The sequence below is a fragment of the Lynx canadensis genome, chromosome A3 (assembly GCF_007474595.2).
Source record: "Lynx canadensis isolate LIC74 chromosome A3, mLynCan4.pri.v2, whole genome shotgun sequence".
In the NCBI taxonomy this organism is placed as follows: Eukaryota; Metazoa; Chordata; class Mammalia; order Carnivora; family Felidae; genus Lynx; species Lynx canadensis.
The window spans coordinates 19,526,324-19,553,321 of record NC_044305.1 but is presented as its reverse complement, the minus strand read 5'-3'; positions in this window follow the sequence as shown (position 1 = coordinate 19,553,321).

Below are 26,998 nucleotides of genomic sequence, written 5' to 3'. Positions count from 1 at the left end.
AACCTACTTAAACCACGTCACATTTTGAGCAAGACAAAGAAAATGGAAAGTCTGTTGAAAACAGGACAGGGTTAGTCCCCACCTGTGGTTTCAGATTGGCTTCCTGATCAACTGTGACAAAGTGAGCATTAGCTGGCGTTCAGCTTCAAAATTTACTTGTCTCGAACATCCCTTTCACCTTAGACTGTGAGCCCCGGTTTGCTTCCGCTCTCCGGATTTCAAAGTCCATCGATTTTGCTGTTTTAAATTATTGCTTCTGTATGGGGAGGATGGAGAGAGAGGATGGACTGTGGAAGGCAGAGGCACAGGGGCAAGTGCAGATTCATTTACAGTCAAGGCCAGAGTCCTGATGTGGCCTCGTCAGAGAGCAGTGCCTGCCTAATCTCTTTAACATGTGCAGCCTCATGGAACGGCGGTGGCTTCTCAGGCTTTCTAAGGGAGTAGGCACTCCATTGAGGACCCAAATCCTATTCCTCAGGGAGAACTCAAGTATTAGAAGATAATGGGAATGTGAAAAGCACCCAGAATACCGACCAGGGGTGCTTTGTGAAGGCAGGCAGAACAACAAGGACCATATCTTCATGTAAGTTCCTTTCCTGACACATGGAGCTCTGCAGTTGTTCCCCACTGCACCCCCGCATCTCCACCCCAAGAAGAATGTGATGCATAAACAAAGCTAATGTAGGTTTCATTCCCTCGTTGCCTACAGATAGCTTCCTTCCCTACCTAACCTTGAGACAGTCTCAAGGGACGGAACTCAGAGTAGATCAGCTGTTTCCTTGGTCCTGGTGTGTAAATCTACACACCGTCACTACTCATTGGTCAGCATGGATTCAATGACAAATAGTTCGGTGTAGAGTGACTGATACGTGATCTACCACACCATAGGGTTGGTTCCTGGATCAAACTGGTCCAAAAAAAAAAAAAAAAAGGTTGGTTCTAGCCAGTACACAAGAAGCCTTCATCTGTCAACATCTCTTGTTTGGAATTCAGAGCATCTCTTCCCATGCAAACACCATGACAAAGTGATGGTTAGAACCACAGGGTAGCCCAGAAAAGCATTTTGAGTTTCCCTGTTATGTAAATGCATAGCTACATGTCAACCGCAAGCCTGTCACTAAATAGCCAGCTTTGATGGTCTAATAATCAGCATGATCGGGAACAAAATATTGAATTTCAATGCTCTTTCCTACAAAAATGGGATTGGTGGCATTGACCCTCTCAGGTCACTGAAGAAACTAAGTAAGCTGACATGCATGAAAGTGCCTGGGGCAGTGCTAGGTGGAGGTACTCGGGGTACGTTTTTCCCCACTGCTGCAGCATCCAAGAATCCCTAAAGTACTGGAATGGCAGAAATAATCCTAACTTCAGCTATTTGAGAGCTTCTAAAATCACCAATAAAAAGCCGGTTAAGAACCATTTTTTGTGTGTTTGAACTAATTTGCTGTAAGTAAGTTCTCGCAAGCAACTGACTTGTCGCTGATCTCACCCTAGATGAGAGTTTGCAAATCTCCATTTATACAGGGAATAACTTGCAGTCAACTATTTTGGAAAGGAACCCCATTTGCCTCCAAAGAAGTATATTGTGAGTAACTATTATATTTCCATTTCCAGCATTCTGAAATTCTAGAGCCAAAAGACAGCATACGGACTTGTTACCTACCTAGTCTCCGTGTGGGATAGAACCGGATAGAATACTACCTCGGTGACAGCTCTGAGACAGCTCATTTAATATCTCTGAGCCTCAGCTTACATGTCTGAAGAAAAAGGGTAATCGTATTTCCTACAAGGTTTTGTTGAAAGATGAAATTATATTATGAATATATATATTTATGCCTGGATCAGATGATAATTGTTCTTATTGTTGCTGTTGTTTGGGGGTTTAAAAAAAAACTCACTCTATGAGCCTTTGCTTTGTGTGTATTTTCAGCATCGTGAAGGATGCGACTCTTACCTCTATCCGATCATTCTTTTTTGCCATCTATACTAAGATTAATAGAATAATAAAATTAGAAACACTTAAGGTGGACCTTTGAAACCAATGCAATAGCCAGCATAGATCGGTGAATGTAGTAAATTTAACGAACATGTGCTGACAGGTTGACTAAACGATGACGTCCAATCACCCAGTCAGTGTTTTGAACGCTTTCTGGAAGATCCTCGGCACGGTCATCAGATCTATGTTTGGACACCGCCAGTCTCCAGCACTTGAAACTGCCTTCATTGCATCTATAGTAGGTTTAGCTGATAGGTGATTGGTGGATCCACTTTCTAATCCTGCCTCCACAGCAGGCTGCAGGCTGTAGGCTGCACGCATCGATCAGGGCACCGAGATGGGCCCAGAACCCTTAACTCCAGCTGGATTACGAACAAATCAAAATTCTCTTCCAAATTCCAAATGGTACAGAAGTCTGTTTTTCACTGAGCCGTCACGCACCCTTCCCCTCCCTGCTCCATTTTTGTGGCCCTAAGAGCCAGACATAAAAAGTCTGATTGTTTTCCCGCGGGAGGTTGCTTCAGAGATCTCCAGGCAGCTCTCGGCGTTTCAAGTCCACCCTTGATAGGAAACACTCTTTTGCAAACCACCACGCACAGATTCCAGAGACGTGAGTAAGAAATAGGGGAGTTCCTCATGATTTGTTCATGAAGAGGGAAGATGGGAGGCCTCTTGGTCTCTGAGCTATTATTAAAATAAATATCATTGGCTAAAAGGCCAGAGAAGTTTGGGGACCACCCAGGCAAATGACACTTTCTCAGCTCCACCATATCATCACTAATTGGATATTCTAACACTTTCTGTAGCATTTCATAAAAATGTTTCAAGACCAAGTGACAGAGTGTCCAAACAAGAATGTCACAGATGTTCACTCTGGCTGGTTCTGGGGAAACACCTCTAACAAGGCAGCAAAGTTGTTTCTCCCGCTCCCACCCCTCCAGTCCTAGATTGGCCTCTCTCTCTCTCTCTCTCCCTCTCTCTCTTTCTCTCCCTCCCACTGCCCCTCGCTGAGGTTTTGCTAGACCTCAGAATCTTGAAAGCACCACTTGAAATAGCCACGGTTCAGGGTTTAAAGGTCAAATCCAGAGAGTTTCGCTTGAATTTGTTTTGGATTGAACACCTCCCCTGAGAGGTATTTAAGTTCGGGGTCATTTTTTGTGGCTTTGCCTCAGGTTCAGTCAGGACTTGTTGTCAAAGGTGCCACAAAATCGTGAGCTTAATCTTTTCCAGGAACTCGGGGCAGAAAGTGTCCCAGGGCTTCTGGAAGATGGGCACTATTGCTATCTGTGAGATCATATACCCAGAAAGAAGTTCTATTTACTTGATTCCTTGAGAACACAAAAGGCCTTTTTTATGAAGTTAGCGAAGACAAAAGTTAAAGGTCCTTAAGCGTTTGGTCTGCATCAGTCTGTTTTGGAAGCCTCAGCCTTCTTGCCTACCAAAGAGAAAGAATCCATTACAATCCTTGTGCCACCAGCCTCTTCCGAGCTCTTTAAGGAGATAGAGTCAATGGTCAGAAGCACTTTGCCCAGCTACTCAAAGCACTCCCCACCCAGCAGCCAGGACATGGCTCCTCAGAGGTGCTGGATGTGTATCCTATTCGTGCTGTAACAAACGAATGCAAACTTGGTGACTCAAAGCAACGTAGATGTATTATCTTACAGTTCTGGTGGTCACAACTCTTAAATGGGTCTCACGGGGCCAAAGTCAACATGTTGGCAGTGCTGCATTCTTTCTGGTGGCTGGAGGGGAGGATCCATTTCCTTGCTTTTCCAGTTTCTAGAGGTCACATGCATCCCTTGGTTTGTGACCCTTTCCTTCCTCCTCATCGCCAGGAACATAACATCTTCCGATTTCTCTGTGAAACTTCCTTCCACTTATAAGGACCCTCATATGATTACCTTGGGCCCAACCCAAATAACCCAGTTCTTCCATCTAAAGACCCTTAGCTTCATCGCATTTGCAGAGTCTCTCCCGCCATGTCAGAGGATATGTTCACAGCCTTCAGGGATGGTAGACATCTTGGAGGCGCCATTATTCTTCCACCACAGATGCTAAGCCAGAATTAGGAGCTGGATCTAGACCTAGGGAATGAGGAAGACGGTAAGGGAGGGGGCCCTCGCCCTTGGTGGAGAACCTGTTACTTTGTCATGTTGGAACCCAAGGGGAAAGAGGGAGAAGTGTCCCTTTTGCAAGTTATAGAGACTTAGTCCCAGAGTCTCTATGGCGTTTCTAAGACAGATGTCCCAAAGAAATAAAAGTCCCAGCCGGCCCGCGCACAAATCTGAACTTGCCGTTGGTGACTTCTCAAAGCTCAAGGTTGACATTTTTGATGTTATTCCTCAAAGGTGCGACTTACTTCATGAAATCATTTTTCTCTTTAGTGGGAAGTAAGTGAAAACATTCCTGTATTTTTGGCTGAGCCAAAAGAAATGCTGTTTTCAAAGAGTAAGTAGTTTTCACCTGTGAATACCGGATTACATTTCAGTGCTGTAGAGGAGGTTTTAAAGAATATCCAAAAAAAAATCAAAAAGTATATGGAAAATTATTTTTAAATCTTCTAAATAGAAGGTTAGTCAGGGGTGTGAGAAGCTGTATAGAATTTAAAAAACGGGTGTCCTATTCCCCCTGCCTTGTGTTTCTGAGCCAAATTGTATTGAATTTTGAAGAAAGAGACTTGGCATTTCTACCAAATTTGGAAAAGAGGAAAAAACATCTCACAGAAATGCTACAAGAATAAATCATGTTTTGGGACTCCTGGCCAGAGAGATCAGCCCTCTTTATCCATCTCACATTAGCCTAAGAGATTTTCTTTGAAATAGAGTGGACCTTTTGAAATTCTGAATTATTAGAGTAACTCAAATTACATCTTTAGAATTCTGAGAAAGGCCAACAATAGTTTCAGTCTTCCCCTCACCCCCACCATTTTTCTATCATACAATGTGGTCTCCCACACGCTTCTGGGAAGAGGCATGATGGACAACATCTTATAAAAACTCATTTTGCTTTAAAAGCTTCCCATCTTGTTTTGATGCCAAATTTATATTTGAGCATATGAGAAAGGCATCTCTCTTTTGGAACGTTATCGCCGATTTCACAAATAAGTCAGTAATTCACTGATTTCAATAATAAGGCTGAAAGCTTAATCACCACCCAGCCCATTTGCTGTGTTAACCAGAACATTCAGCTTCTCCAAGGGCCAATTACAAATCTCGGAAATAAAGGAGGATACATTTTTTAGGGTGAGCTAAAAATAATTTGGAATAAACATAAGACTTAGGCATCGGAAAGATTAACCCCGAGGGGGGTTATGATCTCAACCTGTAACGGGAAGGACCTTCTGATTGTCCTCATCGTTTATGAAATCTTCATAGTCATACTTTAACATGGGGATAGTAACCTTTTTAACAAATAAAGAAACTGAGGTTCAGAAAGCTTATGGAACTTTTGGAAGATACCTTATCAGAAAGCAGTCAGCTAGGTCTTGAAGACATCAGTTTTTACCGCCTCCAGTAAGAATATATTTACTCTAGTCTACCAAGAGATGGGAGGTTAAAATCCATGAAATAACATGGAGATTTCACCAGGCTTCTTCACTTGTTACACTCCAATATTCCATTTGGATCAGAAGCATTTCCAGCATCAAGACAGCGACGACCCCGACATCTGCCGAAGCACAGGGCACATACACAAGGATTTGGTGTGCAACTGATAGTTGAATTGCTCTCTCAGATCCCATGTGGCTTTTACACACACAGCCCTGGCTTCCCCAGTACTTCCAGATGTTCCATCTCCAACATTTGAACTAATATGTTCCAATTAGTTAAACATATGTGATGTTCAAATTAGTTGACAAGGAGAACAAGTAAGAGACTATTTCAGTCTGGAGCCGGGGGTACATCTTTGTGCATGCCGATAAACAGAGAAGGTCCATCTGCAGAGGGAAACGTAGAGCCCAGAATCAGACACCAGGCACATATTGTCCTATGTATATAGCCAACATATATAATATAAATAACAAACACAATATATGTTATGCATATTATATGTAAGTAATATATATATATATATATATATATATATATATATATAATAACAACCTTTAAAAACAACCTTTATGTAGGCTAGCTGGTGTGATACCCTCCCACAAAATTCGGTCCATGATGTTGACACCTGGTTGTTTTATTTAAAATGTTAACTTAAAATGTGAGATGTGGCCAATAATAACTATTTCCTTGAGTTGTTATGAATGTTATGGTTCGTTACACCTTGTATTCCAATTAAGTTTTGCTTGCTGACCCCTACTACTCTTGATTCCGATCAAATATCAGTTCTTCTAGCAGCTTCTGTGGTTCCTGCCCACTCCCTGGCTTTGCCAAACTGGGCTAGACACCCTTTTGGGTGGACTTCCTGCCTCACTGCACACCCTACATCATGCTTTGATTATCTCATCAGACTGAGCTCTTCGAAAGCAGGAATAACGTGCCATTAATCTCCAGAACTTAGGCAAATATTCCAGTCCTTAGCACACAGTCTGTGCTGAGTGAATAAATGCAAAATGCCTGTCACGAAACCTAGAACATAATATTAATGCTATCTTATTTTATGTTCAGAAAGCACTAAAAAATGCAGTGCGCATTAACTACTAAAAAAGAAACGTTTTAGTTACTTCAAGTTATGGAAGGTTTTAAAATGATTAAAACAGTGGGTGTGAAGAATCTCATGTTTCACTTTTATAATGACTTGTTATTTTTGAAATTCACAGCTTGGATAGTAAAAGAAATGAAAGAGTTCGAGTTCCAGTACTTTCCATGCTCTGCCACAACATCACCGAATGCAGAATTCATTTGTAGACAATTCTCCTTTTCCAGTCTTCATGACCTAAAAAAGAATAATGTAAAGATTATTTTTTCCAGTTTTACTGTTTACTGGTTTTGGGGAAACATTCAACATTATTTTTGGAAATTCAAATGGGAAGTTTTGGCTCATGAAGTCAATGTCCACTGTGCAGTAGGACTGACTCCAGGTAAAGCCCTGGAATATTCTCAGTAAAGGGCAGATCTGGGCACACCTCATAACAAACTTGTCTTTTCATTGAAAAATCACTTTCACCTGTCAGGATTATACCTTTTGACTTTTTCCTTCCCCCAAAAGAGGTCCAAGTCTTCCAAAGGAGCCTGGTGATCTCAAAGGACAGATTCCTACCTGACTTTCCAGAAAATTCCATAGACTCACTCTTAATAGATATACGCTAGGCAGATCAAGTAGCCGACAGGCACAGTATAGTTAAATTAGCATTTTTTTTTCAAGCATTTTTTTTTTCAACGTTTATTTATTTTTGGGACAGAGAGAGACAGAGCATGAACGGGGGAGGGGCAGAGAGAGAGGGAGACACAGAATCGGAAACAGGCTCCAGGCTCTGAGCCATCAGCCCAGAGCCCGACGCGGGGCTCGAATTCACGGACCGCGAGATCGTGACCTGGCTGAAGTCGGACGCTTAACCGACCGCGCCACCCAGGCGCCCCTAGCATTTTTTTTTTTTAAATTTCCAAGTCTAGGGGCCCATATTCATAGAAAATTTTCTGGCATTTGACAATGAGGAAACACACTTCTTACGTTCACCGTGGAATTCTACAGCCTTAAAGGCTTGAAGGCAATGGTTCTCAAGCCTGGCTTGACATCAGTACTGATGTCATCTAGGGGGATTTGAAAACTATTGATCCCCAGAGATTCCTGTGTAATTGATCCAACAACTTGGACATCTGGACTTTTAAAAACTCTCCAGGTGTTTCTAAGGTACAGGCCAATGTTGAGAACAGCTGCTTTGAGATCTTAGCTGTGGTTCTCATCCCTGGATGCACACTGGAATCTGGGAAACTTTGAAAACATCCCAATTCTGTCCCCCTTCCTCCTGGATCAGTGGTTCTTAAACTTCAGCACGTATCAGAATCATCTAGAGGGCCTCTTAAAGCACAGAATGCTGATTCTAGCCCACGTTTGCTAATCAGCAGGTCTAGGGTAGAGCCTGTGAGTTTGCATTTCTAACAGGTTCCCCTATGGTGCTATGCCACTTGTCCCAGGACCCACTTTGAGAATCATCGCCATAGATATTAACATTTATGTAGTTCAGAGAACTTTTTATTTATAAACTGAAAAATACCTGAAATCCACACCTCAGTGCTATCTCCTTCTCATTTCCAGTGAATCAACCTTGCGTTGTAATGGAGATTCTCCAAGACTCCATTAGTTTCTAATAATCCTTCCCCTAAGGCTTTCCAGGGAAATATGGTAGAGTGGACAGAGCACAAGACAAACCAGCTTTCAACTCCTGGTTATGCCACTTGGTAGCATTTGACCATAAGCACACTACTAGCCTTAAAGTGATCAACCCCTCCTTGTTTTCCTAGGACTTCACCAGTTTTAGCACTGAAATTCTAAACCCCCGGATATGCTTCAGTCCAGGGAAAACCAGGATAGTTGCCCCCCTTCCAACCAATATAGCCTCCATTTTTTTCGCCAGTGGTAAGGAAAACCAAGCTGACCTTGAAAAGTCTCTTCATGAATTTGAGGTAGTATCTGTCTCTGCCTTGCAGAGAGCAGTTGCTTCATAAAAAGTGATCATGATTATACCCAGGAAATCTCAACCTTGGGTGCACATTGAAATCATTTGGGGAGGGGCCTCTGGGTGGCTCAGTCGGTTAAGTATCCAACTTCAGCTCAGGTTATGAGCTCCCAGTTCGTGAGTTCAAGCCCCGTGTAGGGCTCTGTGCTGACAGCCCAGAGCCTGGAGCCTGCTTCAGATTCTGTGTCTCCCTCTCTCCCTGTCCCTCCCCAGCTTGCCAGATTTTAACCACCCCTTCCCTCAATACCCAATTTATACTCCATGCAATTAAATCGTAATCTCTGCTGTTGGAACTCAGACATCAGTATTTTTGAAAGCTCCCCATGTGATTTCAAAACACAGCCAGGGTTGAGTACCAGTGCTCCATGCAGTGTGGCTCAAAGTGTGTTCCTCTGACTGACAGCATCATTATGACCCAGGAACTCGCCGGACACGCAAATTCTCAGCAGTCTCTCCCTCCCAACTAGTATAATAGAATCCTCGGGGTTGAGACCCAGAAATCATTATTTTGTCAAGCTCTCCCATGCATGCCAAAAATCACACTTTGACTACACCAACATGGCATTTCCTTGTGGCTCTGCTGATGTGCTAATGTTGTGTCTTTCTAGCAGCCCTAAAGAAGCCATGTTTTTATGGGATGTTTTGTTTTAACATACTATAAAAGATTCTATTTGCAAAGACTGTAGTTAGGATCTTTGCACCGACATTTAAAAATAAATGCCATCTCGGGGCGCCTGGGTGGCTCGGTTGGTTAAGCATCTGACACCGGCTCAGGTCATAATCTCACCGTTCGTGAGTTGGAGCCCCACGTGGGGCTCTGTGCTGACAGCTCAGAGCCTGGAGTCTGCCTTGGATTCTGTGTCTCCCTCTCTCTCTGACCCTTCCCCACTCACACTCTGTCCCTGTCTCTGTCTCTCTCGAGATAAGTAAACATTAAAAAAGTTTTTAAAAATAAATAAATGCCATCTCTATTTTTTATTTTGTGCAAACTTTCCCAGGTCTTAATGTCAGCGATATATCCTAACGTGGTAAAATTCATCATCGAGAAACGTCTCTTATTTTATGTTTTAGACCAGTTTATATAACACTGAAATTACCACTTCCTTGGAAATTTTAAATTCGCTGGTGAAACACACATGGCTCTGTCAGCCATTCTTGGGAGTAAATCTATTACACCTTTCTTTAAAAATAGGTTTGGGCTCATAAAATTTATAACACTTCTGTTATTTTTGACCACTTATTTCATCTAGAAAATCATCCACCTTAAAATATTGGTTTCAGAAATACTGGCCTAGATAAAAATATAGTGTTTTTAATTCTTTCAACACTGTGTCTATGTTTTTTCTAAACCCTAGAACAGGAATGTGTGTCCTTTATTATTTAATATTAAATACTTGATTGTATATGTTTCCTCTGGGAATAGCTATGGCTGATATCCAAAATTTTCAGTAAGTTCCCTTATTATGAATTTCTGCTTATGGAAGGTGCTGTGATAGATAATTTTAAAAGTCCTCTGGGCAATGAAAAATAAGATCTTTGTTTTCACAGCACAGGATATTTACACATAATATATATGTATATCCCATATCAACTTATAAATGAATATATGTATATCAACCTCTAAGTAATGTTCTGGTTGTACATGCGATTAGTTGTTGTGAATTTTATTAGTGAAGGGAGTTTTGCAAAATTCTTAAAAGGCAAAAAAAAACCCCGGAATTACCCTCTTTTTTCCAATAAAAATAAAGCTGGTTGTTCCTGTTGTGGAAACATTTGCTGTTTTAATTTGAATTTGTATTTGCCTGGTGTGTTGAAATCAAACACTTTATTCTTTATTATTTAAAAAAAATTTTAATGTTTGTTCATTTTTGACAGGGAGAGAGACAGAGCGTGAACGGGGGGAGGGGCAGCGAGAGAGGGGGGACACAGAACCCAAAGCAAGGTTCAGGCTCTGAGCTGTCAGCACAGAGCCCGACGCAGGACTCAAACTCACAGACCACGAGATCATGACCTGAGCCAAAGTCGGACGCTCAACCGACTAAGCCACCCAGGCGCCCCTATTCTTTATTATTTTAAAAGTACCCTATGACCCAGCAATAGCACTGGTAGGAATTTACCCAAGGGCTACAGGAGTGCTGATGCATGGGGGCGCTTGTACCCCAATGTTTATAGCAGCACTTGCAACAATAGCCAAATTATGGAAAGAGCCTAAATGTCCATCAACTGATGAATGGATAAAAAAATTGTGTTTATATACGCAATGGAATACTACTTGGCAATGAGAAAGAATGAAATAGGACCTTTTGTAGCAATGTGGATGGAACTGGAGAGTGTTATGCTAAGTGAAATAAGTCATACAGAGAAAGACACACCGTATGTTTTCACTCCTATGTGGATCCTGAGAAACTTAACAGAAGACCATGGGGGAGGGGAAGGAAAAAAAAAGGTTAGAAAGGGAGGAGCCAAAATAAGAGACTCTTAAAAACTGAGAACAAACTGAGGGTTGACGGGGGGGGGGGGGGGGCAGGAGGGGGGGAGGGTGGGTGATGGGCATTGAGGAGGGCACCTGTTGGGATGAGCACTGGGTGTTGTATGGAAACCAATTTGACAATAAATTTCATATTAAAAAAAATAAAATAAAAATAATTATTTGGTGGGGGATTAAAGAGTATACATCAGGATGAAAAAATTAAATAAATTTTCAAAATATATGCATGCTAAATGTAAAAAAAAAAGAAAAAAGAAATCCAAAAGGGAAACAGAGGCAAGACATTTTAAAACATGATCCCAACCCACTGATAGACTTACTGATAAACTCTATATAATAACATTTTAGAACATCATGATTCCAACCCATTGATACAGTTACTACTTGGATCAATTCTATATGATAACCTGGTTCCTTTCTTTTCACTTAAACAATAGGTCATGAACAAGTTAGTGTGCTATATTATGTGAATTTCTTGAATTTTTTATTATCACAATATTAGGATATGAAATAAATTTCTTATCACAACTTTGGTGACTTGATTTCACACTACGTTTACATTTAAACCTGGCATATATCATCGTATTGTTTTAACTTTTGTATTTTAAATAATGCTACAATGAACATTCTTAGACACTCATGTCTGTGTATATACATGATTGTTCTTTTGGAAGAAAATGTCTAAAATGGAAGATAATTGAGTTCATGAATATGAAACACCTTGATAAATTACTGAAATATCTTTATTTTAGCTATTTCTTTTAATCAGCAAACAACTGTAGTTTTGCATTGACCCAAGTTGGAAATCTTTTCTAAAAAGGAGTAGTTTGCTTTGTATACATATCTTGTTCTAACCAGATTTCTCACTTTCCTTGTTAGTGTTTTCTGACTCAGTGTAGTTTCCTTTTGGTCTGCTCTGCATTTTGTTTCCTTTCCTTTGTGGTTCTCTGTCATTTGCTAATTAAACACTAAGCCCTTTTAATTACCCTTTTCCCCCTAGTAATTCAGAAGACGTATTATTTCAAGTATTTACACACTCAACTACTCTTTAGTTTTCTGATTTCTGGGTGTAATAAACTAATAAGTAACTGTCAATTCTCCCTGTAAGATAGAAAAACTAATCTTCCATCATTGTTCCCACCCTTTTACCCAATTAATTTCCAGGATGTTCCTAGAAATCATGGAATTTTGGATCAGCTAATTATGCCACGTTTTTGTTTTTATTATTTACTTATCTTTTTGTTTATCTGTGATTGTGTTTGTGAGAAGTCCTTCCTTTAACCGGTCTCTCTGACTGCCAGGATACCGTTTAAAGGAAGGTCATAGGAATAGTATATAATTTTCAAAAAATGAAGTTTGTCTTTCAGCCACTGCTGAAAGTGAACGGCCACTCCAAGGAACATCTGATCTGATTCCTCGATCACAGTCCTTTCTCCTCAAAACTTTAGACAGTTCTTCAGTGTTTCTCATGGGTCGTACTCATGGGTCATGGGTCGTACTTTGGCGAACTTTGAATTCTCTAAAGTGCTTTATGGGCCTTTTTTTTTTTCTGTAATAAATCATGCAGAAATAGTTTTTAGAGGCTCCTGGGTGGCTCAGTCAGTTAAGCATCCGACTTCGGCTCAGGTCATGATCTCATGGTCGGTCCGTGAGTTCGAGCCCCGCGCCGGCTCTGTGCTTCCGGCTCGGAGCCCGGAGCCTGCTTCGGATTCTGTGTCTCCCTCTTTCTCTGCCCCTGTCCCACTCAAGATCTGTCTCTCTTACTCTCTCTCAAAAATAAATAAACGTTAAAAAAATTAAAGAAAGAAAGAAAGAAAGAAAGAAAGAAAGAAAGAAAGAAAGAAAGACTACAGATTATTGTATTTCCTCCATGGGTATCACACCCTGTTGATAGCAGTAGATTATAAAGAAGTCTACCTTCTCCACTGGACTCAGAGGTAGGTGAGAACCGGGGACCGTATCCCGTCTTTGAAGACTGCTATTAGGGGAGCATGATCACAAACGTCAGAGCGCGTGTCCTGGGCAGCGCGTCCGCAAGAGCACACGGCACTGACCACGACGTGGCTGAGGTCCGGCAGAGCCTCCGTCCTTAAGGATCTCCTCCGACACACTTATCGCTTCCCTGTGTCCAGCCAGGGTGGTGCCAGAGTGCCACAGAACGAGCCAGAGGGCTGTTGCCCCCGCGCTCCAAGGGCAGTCCCTTTGGGGTGATTATGAAAACTGCAGCTTCCTAAGCCCCATCATCAAACCAGATGAATCAGAGTCATCCTGGGGTGTAGTTTTACAAGTGGCCCAAATAAACCCTCCACACATGGAGGTTTGGAATCCCCAATCTAGATTTTTCTTTTTTTGTCTTCTGGAAGGATATACGAAGATGACATGGAAGGATTAAAGATAAATCCCCTCTAATAGCGTAAGCAGCGTAGGCAGTGGTTATATTGTGCTCCGATTACTTATCTGAAGAAAACGAGACAGATATTTGGGGGATGGCTGAATGGAAACTATGAGCACTCTGTTTCCTTAGTGGCTTTTAAAGATATTCTGTGTCTTCTTAATGAACCTCTATGAATGACCTCAGTCCTGAGGAAAATTGGGCTGCTTCAAACCCACCACTTTCCTTACTTATTCGGAAGACCAAGTAACTATTAGAGCAGACATTAAACCCTAACCACCAGCAGCTATAGGAGATGACTCAACTCAGGTTATAATTAGGGAAAGAAAGAGCCAGGGGGAGACCGGAGGGGGTTAGGGCAGGGCAGCTAGCTGGAGGGAAGAATGTTCCAGGTCTTCCCCAGAGGGACGGTGGCTCTCCTCGGGGACCAGCCCCAGTCAGTCTCTGCAGTTACTCCCCGATAGCCCCCTGAAGCCACCTGGACCTTTATGTTTCCAGAAATGCCTGAGATTTAGAAGGGCAAAAAGATATGGACTTGGATATTATGATATAGTCTACGGTTGGATTCTCAAGACTGCCCTGTGGAGAACATAACGCTACAAGGAGAAGTGATAGAGCCAGGGTTTCCAGTGTTTGAGGACATTTGGAAAGGATGAACTGTTCTACAGCTAGGAGTAGCCCGAGGGTAAGAAGTCCCATATATAACGGGAAGATTTATGGAGCCAGGGAATGGGCAGAATCTAGCTCTCTGCCACAGCTGTCTTCCTTAAAGGGCTTGACCACACCGTGTTCCCTCCCGCATTGGGCTCCCTGCACATGCTGTTCCCTTATCCTGAATTGCTTTGCCCCCTACCCACTTCCCAGTGCACACGTGGTTCAGACACCGCTTTCCTGGGGGTGGTGCTGCCTGGATCCAGGGGTCAGGAAGGCCTGACCAGGCCCAGTGACTTCCGTCGTACCCCCTACAGTTTTCCTCTGTGGCACTAGGCGGAGACCTGACTTGGCTTTTGTGTCTGCGAGCGTGGTGGGGGCAGAACCCGGGCCCTCAGGTTGTTACTTCTCACGGTCTCTGCCTCTGCTTAGAGCGACTCTTTTATGCAACGTGCGAATGGATTCTGCCACCCTGTTTGGTGAACACCAGACTCACGGACGTAAAAGGACACAAAATCTCATTAAAGAAAATCATAATATATATATATATATATATATATATATATATTCATTTTCCTATCCGTTTGAGAGACCCAACAAAGATTTTGTCGTGTATTAGGGAACAAAATTCAGTTCTCACTCCAGTCAAAGAGGTTTCCTTACCTTCAAATACTACTCTGGTTTTGAATAACCTAAACTGCCATTGCAAAGGGCCTGTGGCTTTCAAGAGCAGCCGGCTCAGGAAGGAGCCCGGGGCGCCATGGACGACACGGATGAGAACACGGAGCCCTCGGCCTGTAGCTGCAGCCGCCGCGCAGGGCATTCCTTTGTAAACTTGTCTCTGGGAACTTGTGTCAACTGCTCCCTGACCCAGAATCACCCGGTTAAACAAACCGGGGATTACTCCTGAACTCACACAAAACCAAACCTGCCAGGCCCTTTGTAATCCTTGAGGCGGCCTTTACCTGTTCACATTCATTCGGGCTCTGATAAGATGGCGGTTGAAAGCCTCCTTTTTAAGGTCCTCAGGATACAGAGATTAGCTCAGTTTTGCCTTCGAAATGACATTTTCCAAACCATATGAGCAGAGTTTCCTTTGCCGTGGCCCATTGAATTGCAAACGAAACCAACCAGTGGTCCATGTTACTCATAAGCTATTCTAACCTCAAATAGTTGCCCTAGAAATCATGGCTGGACAAATTTGAAATACCCAAACCTGGATTAAGCCTGTAAGCTTCAATTGACTTCAATTCAAGCCCAGCTCCCTAGTTTTATCATGTATGACATTACATCACTGCATTGCAATGAAACGTATAATCAAAAAGCCAGACTCCACTTTCCTCTGGGATTTTGGAAGAGCAATGCCTTTTTAGGGGCAACAATACGAGCTGTGACCTTGTTCTTTATGTTGTTGGTCAAGTATCAACCCAAACATTCATCCTTTTAAAGACGGGATGCCATGCAATCAAGCCAATGCCTGGCCTGATGATTTATCCCCCACCGCCCAAATAACTACTTGCTCAGGGTCACTTTGCAGGAAATGTCTCGGCGAACCAACCCCACTCTTCTCTCATTTGACCCTATTGGAAAGTTCAGGCAGGAAGAGACAGACTTTGAGGTGTCACATTTCAGGGACTCTGAAGCTAGATGAGGAGTCAGAGGCTGGGAATATAAGAACCCCGTTGCACAGGCATGGGACTAGGGGTCTGGGAAACGATCCCTAGAATGTGGAACTCAGGAACAGAGTGTGAAGTTCAGATTCGAAGACGGACACAAAGGGACCCGGGCAGCTAATCCAGAACTGCTGTCGGAGGAAACAGAGTGAGACTATAAATGGGACAGAGCCCTCTGGTCCAGGAGAGAAGTGAACCACAGCAGACCCAGGGAGAGCCACCGCTCCCGCGATTGTGAATGAACCAACGCCTTCCAGACATCCAGCTCAGGGTCAGAGCTGGGGTGTGTGCCTGGGCAGGTCTGGGGCCACAGGTCTGAGCACGTACACCCATGTGCGAGGAAGAGAGGACTCCGGGGCAGCCGGCCAGGCTCCCAACACAAGCTCAGGCAACAACCGCTCCCTCCCTCCCCAAGCGCATCGTGCAGCCAGACCAAAGCCCGCCATCCCAATAATCCTTCATGATTTGCAAGGAGAAAAGGTGTTTTGAAGATTGAATAGGAAGGGAAGGTTTTAAAATATGCAAATCGTTCCACTCGCAAACAGTTAATAATTTATAATGACCCTTATTTGCTAATAATTTGAATATCATGAACTGTGGCATGCTGGAGAGCATACAGATCCCTTCTCTGAAAGCTGCACATGTATTCGTTTCGGAGTTTTTTTCTTATTTTACTTCTCAGAAAGGGAGCACGCCTTTGAGGCATGAGACAGCGGGTTGCTTGGGCTCACACTTTTCACTTCAGCAGGAGTGAGGCTGGTGTAGTCTAGGTGGATAATTAGGGACATATCTAATGTCTGCCCGATTCCCTGGGGCTGCTAGGACCACGAGGATGACACAGATCCAGGTGGCGCCGGTGACCCCAGCCCGCTGGCTCAGGTGAGTGAGTCATCGCTGGGTATCTGCCACCTGCCTTCGAGACACGGAGCACCTCTCCTCACCTCGAGACAGGGGCACAAAGAGAAAGGGACAAAGCTAATGTTACAGAGTATCTACCACAGGCCAGGCTCTGTGCTAAGTGTCTTACATCTATTATTACCCCATTTAATCTCACCTTTGCCAAACAGGTATTTGAACGATCTGCATTGAACCCAGGTGAAAGTGGAGGCACAGAGAAGGGAAATGGCTTTTCCCAGGGCCGCTAGGAAGTGGGAGCGTCAAGTTTGTGTGGCTGTTGTAACAAATTAGCACAAACTTACGATTATGCTGGACCCACTTGGATAACCCAGGGCATCTCAAGATCAGCTATTTCCAGCAACCTTAATTTCATCTGCGAACTTAATTCCCCTTTGCTGTGACACCTAAGGTATCCATAGGTCCCAAGAGTTAGAATGTGGCATCTTGGCAGGGTCATCATAGTTCCCAACACAGCAGAACAGGTGGGATAGGAGCCCAAGCAATCTGGCTCCCAAACTCATGCTTTTAATCGGAAGGCAGTGTCAGTGACATGCACATTTTACCCCGCATCAACATCTGTCTGTGCAATTTGCGCAAGGTACATCTGAATGAAAAGTTGGCCTCTCGAGCGCCTGGGCGGTCTCAGTCGTTAAGTCCCTGGCCGCGTCAGGTCATGATCTCATGGTTCGTGGGTCTGTGGGTTCGAGCCCCAACGTCGGGCTCTGTGCTGACAGCTCGGAGCCCGGAGCCTGCTTCGGATTCTGTGTCTCCCTCTTTCTCTGCCCCTGCCCTGCTCACGCTCTGTCTCCCTCTCTCTAGAAAACAAACATTAAATTTAAAAAAAAGAAAAGAAAAGTTAGTCTCTCAAGAAAGGTATGTATCCTACTAGCTTTCCTCAATGGATTCATTTACAGTTTCATGGAGTTAACCATGCAAACTAACCAATGCTATTGAGACTGAACGATTTGAAACTTGGATGCCCCCTCCCTATTCCTACCCTAATGACTCTGACTCTCTCTCTCTCATTCTCTCTCTCTCTCTCTCTCCCACACACCACAACACACACACACACACACGTCATCTGATAGCAAGAGTTATGTGTGAAGAAACACCTTTGTTTAATTGTGCTTGTGAAGAAAATATTGTTTCATTCTACAATTATATATATATGTCATTATCCATATGAATGTTGTTTTTTTTAATGTTTATTTATTTTTGTGAGAGAGAAAGAGAGTGTGACCCGGAAAGGGGCAGAGAGAGAGGGAGACACAGAATCTGAAGTGGGTTCTACGCTGACAGCAGAAAGCCCTCGGCCCAATGCGGGGCTCAAACTCAGGAACTGTGAGATTGTGACCTGAGCCAAAGTCGCGTGTTTAACTGACTAGCCACCCAGGCGCCCATAGATGAATGTTCTTTTAATGTCATTCCCCTTTCACTAGACCCAAAGGGCTTTGAGGGCAAGGGCTGTGCCTGTTTTTCCCTCACGACTGTGTTCCTAATACCTAGTACCTGACACACAGGGGCTCAATGAGTATATGTTCAGTAAATGCTTTAGCGCCCTCTATCATCACATTGCCATCCCCCTCCTCCTCCTCCTCTTCCTCCTCCTCCTCCTCCTCCTCCTCTACATCATCACTCTGCCGTGGCAGCCATTCCTTTCCTCACATTTCATGCTTTCATGTCTTATACAGAAGAAAACCTCATATCTGCATTTCATCATGACACGTTCAGGTGGGTAGAATAACTATCCCTTCACGGCTATGTAACTTGAAGCTCAAAGAGAAGGACACGAACCCAGAGAGGAAGAATTTGTCCCGGGCCACACCCACGGGGCCCCTAGGTCCCAGGATGTGGATGCCCTAAGGTTACAGCCAAGAGGGAAGCCCAGGGACTCTAGAAGGAGGCACTAAAACAAACTTGCCTTTCTCTGAGACTTGAGTTTCCTCTTACCATCATGATGAGGGGCAGGAGAAGGAAGTAACCCCACCCAGCTGTTCTCAGGACTTTTATGAGGCCATGGTAGAGTGATTCTGGACGTTTCCTTTCTGAGAGCACGTCCACACCCCTAGTCAGCCGCCATCACCCTGCCCGTGGAAGCAGAGGGGGAAGGAAAGGCATGAACAGTTATCAGAGGTTTTCAAAGCCCCCAAGGGGCTGCATGTTCCAGTCCATGCCAATAACTCCACCTCCATGGCCTATCATATTTATTTTCTCTCTCCTTCCTAGCCTTGCAAGGCTTTCAGATCTCAACCCATGTGAACACGCTTAGCTCTACACGAGTGCCTACACACTAGGTTCCTTTCACTTATGAGTGTGTTTGCTTAGTTGTCTTTGGTTTATTGCACTAGAACAGGGGTTGGCAAACCATGGCCCACAGACCAATTCTAGCCCTCCACTTGTTTTGTAAGCAAAGTTTTATTGCAACACAGCCACGTGCACTCATTTGCCTGTATGTGTGGCTGCTTTTGCATTCCAACAGCAGAGGTGAGTCACTGCAGCAAAGACCGCATGGCCTGCAAATCCTGACATATTTACTATCCAATCCTTTGCAGGAAAAGTTTGCCAACCCCTGTTCTGGAATATAATAAAGAACTTTAAAAAAAAAAAAAGAACCGTATCTGTCTGCACACTGTCACTGATACCTAACAAATGGCCCGATCCATAGAAGAGTCGAGAATTATTTTTATAATAACGGAGGAGTAAAACTGTAGCATGCTAGGCTATTTTTATTTCAAAATTTCGTTTCAGGGGAGCCTAGGTGACGCATTCAGTCTTGGCCCCTGACCCTTGTGTGCTTCTGGGCCCAGAATGCTGAACGAGCGTGGGCCAGCTTGAAAGAAAAATCCCAGAAGAGCTAAGCCATAGGTATCGATAAGTTCTTTCTCTCTGCACCATTCACCACAAAGTCATGACTTCTTCAACAAGACAGTGAATGGAAAAGAGAGAAGCCAGGAGTATTTCCTCCATTCGGACTCTGTTTCTCCTCATGCGGTGCTGATCCAAATGTAGTGCTCAAGCTAGGAGCAACAGCATCGCCTGAGAACTGAGGAAAAATGCACATTCTCGGGCCCCACCCCAGACCTACCAAATCAGAGACTCTGGAGGAATGATCTAGCAACCTGTGTTTCTACAAGCCCTCCTGGGTGAGTCTGATGAATAATCAGAATCACTAGCCTGAGGCATGTAGTGGAAATTTGGGGTGTGTGTGTGTGTGTGTCTGTGTGTCTGTGTGTATACTATTCAGCCAGGTGCCCAGGGGCACCTAGATGGCTCAGCCGGTTAAGTGTCTAACTCTTGATTTCGGCTCAGGTCATGATCTCATGGTTCATGGGACTGAACCCTGCATTGAGTTCCACATTGACAGCACTCAGACTGTGCTTGGGATTTTCTCTATCCCTCTCTCTCTGCCCCTCCCCTGCTCACACTCGCTCTCTCTCTCTCTCTTTCAGAATAAATAAGCTTTACGACAAAATCTCATTTCAGTCTCCCACCTAGCACTGCAATGTTTAAGTGTTATCTCTATTCAGAAATTCAAGTTTGGAGACGTTGAAAATCTCAACCAAAATTTTGCATTGTTACTGGGGGGGGGGGGGGGGGGGGGGGGGGGGGGCCGTAAGGGACAGGAGTCTAAGTTGGCAGGGCTCTTGACTCAGGTACGAAGGCAGCACAGGTGGTGGCCTGGAGGTGGACAAGACTGTGGTGCCGTCAGTGCTCTCACTTGGCCAAAGTCAGGCTCACTCTGTAGCTTCTATCCGTTGGACACTCTTACAAGGACTTCACATACTTCAGGAGAAACTAGGAGCTTATTCTCTGTATGTATATCAGGGACCAAATGGACCCATTTCCCTTTCTTGATTATGTAAAAACCTTTTATTCTACCCGTTTACAATACGAAGAGTTTCTTCTAAACCATTGGGGGTGTCGAGGATGGGCCCGTCCTGAGCCACAATCAGTGGAAGACGATGCATGTCTAGAGCAGTGTATCGTAGGAAGGCATAATTAGTACACGCAGGGTCCCCAAAATAATCATGCAGCGTATGCAGACCAATCAGAGAAACGGAAAAGGCACTTGGACCTATCACCAGCCTGTGATTGGCAATGTGGAATTTGGGGTAAACCTTTGTTGAGATACGATGAAGAGAATATAGAGCAGATGATTGGAGGTGTGTTTTATGGAATGTGGGAATTATATTTTACTCCGGAGCTCAAAATACACCTAAACACACATAGGCCTTTCTGGTACAAGGTAGAACCCACAACCTCTCTGCGTTCCTCCTGTTGGCAAGTGTCAAAAGATGAGTTTAAGTAATACGAGTGGCCTATAGTCTAGTTTCCTGGAGATAAAACCTGATATGAGGCCTTTTTTATGGATACTCAGGGAATCTCTGACTTTGATAACTTAATCAAATGTCTCAACGCCTGCAGAAATTCACACTTACGATCCTTACACATAGTTGAAAGAGTGACTCCTCAATGTGTTTGGCTGAATTAACCTGAATTATAATATGATTTACTTATTCTTTTAGCAATTGCCACAGGCTAGGCCCTTTTCTAGACACTTCAAGTGCTTTAAAGGAAGCTAGAGTTTTGGCTTCCTTACATGTTGTATTTGAAGTCTCTGTGGATTTCCAGATAAAGATTCGTTTGTTGTTTTTACAAATGTGAAGCACCGAATGTAAGTCAGGGTTTATCCTAGGCACTGGAAAAAGAGAGGTGAAAAAGCTATGGTCCCTGTACTATCGGAGTGTGCAGTCTGATAGGAGAAAGAGGCACAAAAATAATTATAATAACATGATGCAGTGAGCGGTTCTACAGTAATAATAATGAGAATGGCAATAATATTAATAATTGCTGTAAGTTATTTAGCGTTTACTCTTAAACGAACCCATTAAATACTGCTAACAACCCTTCAAGGTACAGAATCCCATCCCCAATTTACAGATAGAGAAACTGAGGCTTAAATTGAATACACAACTTGACAAAGACCTCACAGCTAATCAATAACAGAACTTGGACCCATCTGCTACCAAAGTTTACGCTCCTCGTGGCCATCCTGTATTACCCACCTTCTCTACCCGCTACTAAAGTTTCAGAGATATGGATGTAGTGAATTGAGAACACAGATGATCTGGAAGCTATCGAAGGGGAAGAATGGAATGCCAACAGAGGAGGGTGAGATCTGAGTCAGGCCTTAAAAACTTAGTCTCCATTTGCTAAAGGGTGAAACGTGGGTGTTGAGAAGCAGTGGGTCAGTATGGGAAAGGTTTGGGCTCTGGAAATTGTCTGCCCTTTTAGAGAATAGAGACATTAGTACCACTGGAAAGTAGGGTACATTGAAAGAAATGGGGAGAGTTGTGACCAGAGGATATACTGGAACCAGACCAATCGTGGTTCCCAAGGACCAGCCATATTAAAACATTGTGACTATTTCCTAGGGGAGATCCATCAACCCTTTCTAAGCAGTAGAATAACAGTGGTCAATAGCATTTAGAGTTTGGGGTCATATCCTCACTGTGTCTATTTCCCTAGCATCTGCTACAATGTCTCGTACAGGGTAGGCGCTCAATAATTGTTGCCTAAACTAAGGAACACATAGTCTTAAAATAGCCCCTTGGACAGCAGTAGGGAAGATACACTGGCGAAGGAAAAGACTACTGGTAAAATACCGGCCAAGAGCCCCTTGGAAAAACCTCACAAAAAGATCAGTAATAGTAAAGAAGTTGATGTGAGAGAGACATTTGAAGTAGAAATGACAGACTTTAGTGACAGAAGGGCCATATGGGATCAGACGGAGAAAGTAGCTGAGAATAATTTCTAGATTTCCTGTACGTGTCTGAGCCCTCAATGGGGAATACAGAAGGAGGAGTCGAGTTGGGAATTTTGAGTCTGAGGAGCCTTTGGAATGTTCCTGCACAGATTGGGGCCCTGATAGGGAGTGACGGAGAAGACCCATTCAAAATGGTGCCAACGGGTCTCTCTCTTTCATGGATGCCTCGGAGGGTCCTGGCGGCAGTGACGACAGCCCCTGGTTAAAGGGAGTCCCCTGCTCAGCGTCACAAAATATGAACAGCTGTGATGGGAAGACGGAAAATCCCTACCCGGGAGCCCGAAGAAGCGAAGACCTACAATCGGCGACCAGCCCATTAGAAGCACATAGTCGCACTCAGTAGGAGGTTTAGGCAAAGCCGGGGAAGATTTCGTTGACTCTTCCTGTGGAAAATTTATGAAGCCCAGATCGGAGAAAATGTTCTGATGCTTTTAAGGCTGGCATTTGAAGCTGGAATGCCGTCTTCAAGTAGCACATAACGGCACAAGTCAAAACTCTGACCATTGTGGAAAAATGCCATGTGCCAACAGCGATTTTCCATAATTTTGTTCAGAAAATCTGAAAGAAATGCAGAAAATGGATTTGCAGCCTTGGCAGCAGGCAGAGAAACAGTAGCAGAGGGCTGCAGGCCAGTAATTGACGTTTCAAATATCACTGAGGGCTTTGCCTGTAATTTTAGGGGAGAATGATAATAATTAAAAGCACAAACTTACAAGTCACTTCTGAGGAGGGAAAATGCTGAATGCACTTCAAGAAAAGGGGGTTTGTTGAAATGTTTAACTTTTTCCAGAGAGCTTTCAGATACGCAATGATTAGTGTTATGTTCACAGAGCGACTTTCGGCCCCAGTGTTCCAAAGTGCCACAAAGGGAAGATGATTAACCCCCGGGAGCCTCTGGGAGCCAATGACAAAGCTATGCCCATAGACATTCCCAACGTTCAGACATTACCCAGTTTTGTCACAAACATCACAGTCTTTAAGAGAATGGAATTGAGTTTCTCCCCATCCCCTGATTGTGGAAGTCGTTGTTACGATTCGTGGCAAATTCGATTTGGGACTTTGCCCCAAGACAGGCCGGAGTCTGAATCCGCATTCACCCTTATTAGTTCTGCAATCTCAGGCACCTCACTCGACTTCTCCGAGCCTTGGTTCCTTCATCTGGAAAATGGGTATAACAAGGCCCTCCCTTCTCATAGAATCAGTATTGTGGGTTACCCAAGACAGTAAAACAGCACTGTTCCCCGATTGTGATCAGAGCTTGATAAATATTAGATGTTACTAATATTGCTGTTGCTGCTAAAATGGCAAAGGCACACTATTTTTCTATACCTACTTATTTTTGCCGACAGAATACAATTTCCTCCACTGCAGTTTGCCTGGGTCTGTTTGACATTGCAAAAACTGTAACAAAGACCGAAGTAAGCCTCTGACCTCCTTTCCTGAAGGGAATCCTCTTTAGTGACCAAACGCAGGGACTCAGCTTTCCATATCTCTAACCCTTTACCTATCACACCTCCCTGCACGTGGTGAGGACTCTATAAATGCGTGTGGAGAATGCATACGTCTAGATGGGCAAATCGAGTGATCCCTCCACTGTGATAATGGACAGGGATTCTGGTGCCTAATCAGCTTCTGATGGCGAACTCACGTTTCTACCAACACCGCATCTGGGCTTTTCTCAGATGCAAGTTCTCCCTTCCTTTCAACACTGACTGGGGATGACCTTCTGCGGCTTGGGGGGACAGATGTGGTAATACGGGTTGATCGGGATGCCGTCATACGGTGAGCAGATACTCTGGCTAGTGGCCTGCCATTAGCCCCGCAGTAAATATGGTCCTTTTGTATTTTTCTTCAGCACCACCAACCTCCTTCTGGCCCATCAGAGTGGATTTTGCTCTCCGGATCATGTTTAGGTACTTCTTCAGGTTTTCGCAGACATAACCCCACCTGGTGGCTCATGATTCTGAATGTGAACTAGCAACCAGCAGCAGATGAGATGAAGAGCTTTTTGTTCTCTTTCTCCCAACCCCAAACAGGAACTTCGATGCCCCAGGAAATCATTGACAGCATGTGGACACCCTGCACAGAGGCGAGAGAATGTATGATAGGCTAGTGGCTTCCATCAGCCTGAGAGGGGACTTGTCTTGACCAGCATGGCTTGGAGACAGAACAGGAAGTCGTCATGAAAACATCATGCTATTCCAGCTCCCCCCCCCCCCGCTAAATACGTTAGCAATATAGTCCAGCTGTATTTTTTGTGCAAGGAATACCTCCATCCAAATGCAAAACTAAAGTTTTGGAAAATACCTACAGCATTTTGCTAATCCAAAAACTCGAGGCACGTGGGGGGGGGGGGGGGGAGGAGGGCTGTATTTTCTCCCTGGAAAAGATGTAGCGTGAATAACTGAGGTTTGCTGGGATAAATATCCAATTCAAAGAATGTAAAGACTTGCCAAGCAGCAGTGGGACACGATAAGAGACACCAGACACCCTTGTTGATTTCAATTTGCTCCAAGAAGTAGCAAATAGAATTATGTATTTCTAATTGAACTTTCCAGGTTGAATTCCGTTGAATTATAATCGTAATTTGGTGTCAGGATGAAGGTGACTGAGCACCTATAAGGAATTAAGAATGGTAGAAGTCGTTTTTTTTAGAAAGAGAAAATATAGAGCAGAGCTGTATGGGAACTCTCAGCAGGGGAGGATTCCCTAGTCACCATCCTGGTGACTTGGGATGCCTTAGGAATACCTGATAGACAAGTATCCCTGAGCTAGAGGGCCGGTGTTTCCCTTTAAGACTCAGAATCATTAAGTTCTTGCCTATGTCCTTCCTTTAAATGGATGACAGAAGGAGAGAGATTCATCCCAGTCCCCATGTACTCAGGTTGGGGGGTTTAAACAACTCCAGACACCAAAAGGCAGAGCCTGAGGGAGGGAAAGGAATAAGTGCCATGAAGAGAGGACCCCAAACCTGGTTGGGTACCAGAATCGCCTGCTGATGTTGAATTTATGAGGCCCCACTCAAGACCAAGTGGATGTAAATCGCTTTCCTCCACAGAACTTTGAATCTTCATCAAAAGTACTTGCCGTACATATGTGGACTCTAGCCTGTATTTATTGACCTACCCACCTATCTGCCACACAGTCTTAATTATTGTAGCTTTATAATAAGTTTTAAAATCATATCGTTTTCGTCCACCAGCTTTGTTCTTATTTTTCCAAGTAGTTTTGGATATTCTAGGCCCCTTGGCATTTCTATATGAATTTTAGAATCAGTCGATCAGTTTCTACAAAATAATCTGCCGGGATTCCATTCAAATCTGTAGCTCACCATGGGGAGGATTAACGTCTTAACAGAATTGGCTCTTCTGACCTCTGAGCACAGCATATCACTCAGAAAGGGTTTTTTTGTTTTGGTTTGCTTTGCTTTTTTTAGCTTTCATTTTATAGATCTTTCACACTTTTGTCCGATTGATCCCTAAGTACTTTATATATGTATCTGATGCTATAGTGAATCACATAGTTTAAAATTTTTTTTTAACGTTATTTATTTTTGAGACAGAGAGAGAGAGAGAGAACAGGGGAGAGGCAGAGAGAGAGGGAGACACAGAATCTGAAACAGGCTCCAGGCTCTGAGCTGTCAGCACAGAGCCCGATGCGGGGCTCGAACCCACGGACCACGAGATCATGACCTGAGCCGAAGTTGGATGCCCAACCGACTGAGCCACCCAGGCGCCCCATGAATCACATAATTTTATCAATTTCCACTTCTGATTGCTTGTTTCTAGTATAGGGGTACAGTTGGTTTGGACATACTGTAATAGTGTCCCACAACCTTGCTACACTCACTAATTAGTTCTATCAGCCTTTTGTAGATTCATTGGATTGTTGACCCAGACAGTCACGTTGGTTGCAAATAAAAACAATTTTGCTTTTTCCTTTCAAATGTTTCTGTTTGGAGTTTTTGTATCGGCATTTGTGAGAGAAATCAGTCTGTAGTTTTCATTTATCATAATGTAATTTTCTGGTATCAGGGTAAATACTGGCTCACAGAATAAGCTCAGAAGTATCCCCTCCTTTAAAAAAAATTTTTTTAATCAATAAAGAAGTAAATTTTATAAAAGAGTTTGCATAGAATTGGTATTATTTCTTTCTCAAATATTTGAAAACACTCAACTAGCAAAACTATCATGGCCTGGAGTTTCCTTGTGAGAAGGCTTTTAGCTACCAATTCAATAAATTTGCTAGATATAGGGATATTTGGGGTTTCTATTTCTTCAAGAATGAGCTTTGTTAACATGTGTCTTCCAAAGAATTTGTACATTTCATCTGGGCATCAAATTCACTCATCTAGAATTGTTTATATATATATATATATATATATATATATTTTTTTTTTTTTTTTTGAGAGAGAGAGAGACAGAGTGTGATTGGGGAGGGGCAGAGAGAGAG